This window comes from Mastomys coucha, unplaced genomic scaffold, assembly GCF_008632895.1.
Source record: "Mastomys coucha isolate ucsf_1 unplaced genomic scaffold, UCSF_Mcou_1 pScaffold13, whole genome shotgun sequence".
Taxonomy (NCBI): domain Eukaryota; kingdom Metazoa; phylum Chordata; class Mammalia; order Rodentia; family Muridae; genus Mastomys; species Mastomys coucha.
In genome coordinates this window covers 20738002-20741216 of record NW_022196895.1, presented here as the reverse complement: position 1 = coordinate 20741216, position 3215 = coordinate 20738002, and positions in this window count along the sequence as shown.

Below are 3215 nucleotides of genomic sequence, written 5' to 3'. Positions count from 1 at the left end.
TGATTAATATCTAATTTCAGCTCAGTGAGACAGCTTTGCCTGCCTTGTTCTTTTACCCATTGGGGTGTTTGTTCTTTTGTGTGCTTTCTCAAAGCATGCAGGCTGGCCTGCTCGGTGCAGCCACTGATTCAGACTGGCCACATTTCTCACTCTTCTTCATTCTTACCTTTACAGCTGCCTTGTTTGTCTCTTCCCTTTGTCTTTATTGATCCCCTCTTTTATTTACTGCTCCTCCTTCTGCCTTCTCTGTTCTGATATTAATTGCTGGACTTGGCTCTGCTCATTTCCTTTTTATTCCCACCGTTAAATCTCCTCTCCTCATTGCTTTACTCCCTCCCAAGTTAGTGAAGTTGAAAAGGTGCTCTTACATTTTTTCTTTGGGTGTGTGTGATATAGGTTGTACCAGCGCAGAGGGTAGAATGGACTGTTGCTGGGGTGTTTGCAGGTGACGTTTGATGGAGCGTCTTCTGGGGCACAAAGATCACTACTCAGCTATTTGTGTCTTCAAATGTATAAAAGGTAGTGGGAATGGGAGAGAACAATTTTCAGAGTTGCATTTTCCTAAGTGTATTAGATAACAACCATTAGCCTCGGCTAGGAACTTGTTCTTAGTGCAAATTATTGGGCCCAGATTTAGAGTCATAATATCCAAGGTTAGGGACATACACCTCTTAAGCAAATCCTCTAAGATTTTTAAAGAACATTGCTTTTTAAATGAACATTTTGTCTTTAAGACTTATTGTGCATGCTTGTTCGGGTATGTCACAAGTCACAAGTGACATATGACCTGCAAGTCACAAGTCAGTGAGTTCACAACAGTGTGAATTGTTGGGTCTTCTGCAAGAGCAGTACACCTCTTAATTGGTGTTTGTCCAGCCCCTGAACATTATACCCTAAGCATCCAACAGTGATCCAAATGGATAACTTGCTAAAGTAGGATATGTAACAAATTTTAGGATTACCACATTTAAATTCTGCACTTCATGGAAAAATACAAAACTGTTATTTTAAATTAATTTAAATAACCCTGTGATTTAGAATCATTGGCTAATTCAAACATCTAGAAATACTGTTATATTCAGTTATATTTTGCTATATTCTGTCTTTCTGTGTACATGCTGCTGGGGATGGAACCCAGTATTTTGCCCATGAGAATCACCCACTACCACCAAGGTATATTCCATTTTCTTTGTTCAGCAAATAAAATCTTTTTTTTAAAAAAAGGTTTATTTATTTATTATATGCAAGTACACCATAGCTCTCTTAAGACACTCCAGGAGAGGGTGTCAGATCTCCTTACAGATGGTTGTAAGCCACCATGTGGTTGCTGGGATTTGAACTCAGGTCCTTCGGAAGAGCAGTCAGTGACTTTAACCACTGAGCCATCTCTCCAGCCCATAAAATCTTATCTTACTTAATTGAAAGTACAAGTTGGGGGGGGGTGTATTTTAATATATGGCTTTTCCCAAATAATATTGTCACGAGTTGTCTTCTATCAGTGAACTCTACTACTGCTTTGTTGACACAGTGCCTCACTACACAGTTTAGGCTGGCCTTGAACTCAGTCTTCCTGGGTGTTGGGACCAAACAATTAGATCAATAGAAGTGCTGTTTATGTTGTATAATTTCACTATACTGCCATAAATAGGGGGAACCTGGGTGTGGTTGTGGTTTAAAATTTGCACTGTAGACAAAACACTCTTTGTCTTGTTTTTTTGAGCTAGTATTTGAGTATTGTATGGCCTCAGGTGAGCTTTATGACCAGTTGATGACATCCCGGTCTACTGGACATGGATGCCTAAGTTAGCAGCAAATGTCACCGATGTTTTTTCACTGAGCTGCTGGTCTGAATGCTTTTATGAGCACTATGGAAGACAGACTGCAGTTGTCAACCCCTGCCTTTCTGCTTCTTTTTATGCCCATTAATGGGCAGAACAATTACAGCTATAGTAAAATTTTAAACCAGTACCATAAAACAGAGTCTTTCTGACAGATCTAGTCTCCCCGCTATGAACCTAACTAACTTCCAGTGACTGAGCTTATTGGTTCATTAACATGCATTTTTCCTACATGTTCCCTTAACCAGTATTTTCAGTAACATGGTGTAATGCTGGAGTTATAGCATTTTTAAATAGTATATACTTCAAAGCATACCATTTAAGTAACAGTAGTTAAAAGAAATGTTGACAATTTAGGGGAAGTATTTTCATTATGACCTTTCTAGATGTATTTATGTTTATCAATGTTTTGCCTGCTTGTATGTATGTATATCACATGTATGCCTGAAACCCAGGGAGGTCAGAAGAGGGCAGGGATCTGTTCTGCGACCGAGTCACCATGTAGGTGCTGGCAAAACTGGGTCCTCTGTGAGAGCAACAAGTGCTCTCTAGACCTCATGTGCTTGTGCGCACACCACAGTTGGAGTGTGGAGGACAAGGGATGGCTTGTTTGCAGGAGTTGTTCCTCTCCTTCCACCATGTGCGTCCTAGGAATTAAACTCGGTCATAAGGCCTCGGCAAGTGCTTCTACCTGTCATCCTTCCAGCCCTCTGGGATATTTTGAGCATCTTAACAATCAGAGAAATAATCACTTTTTCAAATAAACCAGCACAATAGGCCTACAGTTTTAGTTGCTACTCTTATATGAAATAAGTCATATATGAAATGAAACATCTATCAGGTTTATTTTTGTCAGTTAATGACTTGAATTCTCCATGCTTGTTTTCTGTTATTTCTGTTATAAAGCTATAGGCATTACCAAACATGAGTGGTTTAAAATACCGTTTGATTTTCTTGTTATGATCTCTGTCTTCATTCCATAGGCACACTGTATGGACAGATGGTGAGTATGACAACATAGCACACTAGAAATCTTGCTTTTAAAAGTTTGGAGGCCGGGCAGTGGTGGCACACGCCTTTAATCCCAGCACTTGGGAGGCAGAGGCAGTCGGATTTCTGAGTTCGAGGCCAGCCTGGTCTATAGAGTGAGTTCCAGAACAGCCAGGGCTACACAGAGAAACCCCGTCTCGAAAAACCAAAAAAAAAAAAAAAGTTTGGAAATTTTTTAAAGTACAGGCTTTTTTGTATGTTGCCAAATGAAATTGTCCTTTTTTTAATGATCCCTAAAACTGTACAAGTACATTTTTATTAGCAAAAGAAAAAACAGATTTCTTCAGTAACTATTTGTAGAAGTGTTAAGATTTTTTTTTTTTTTTT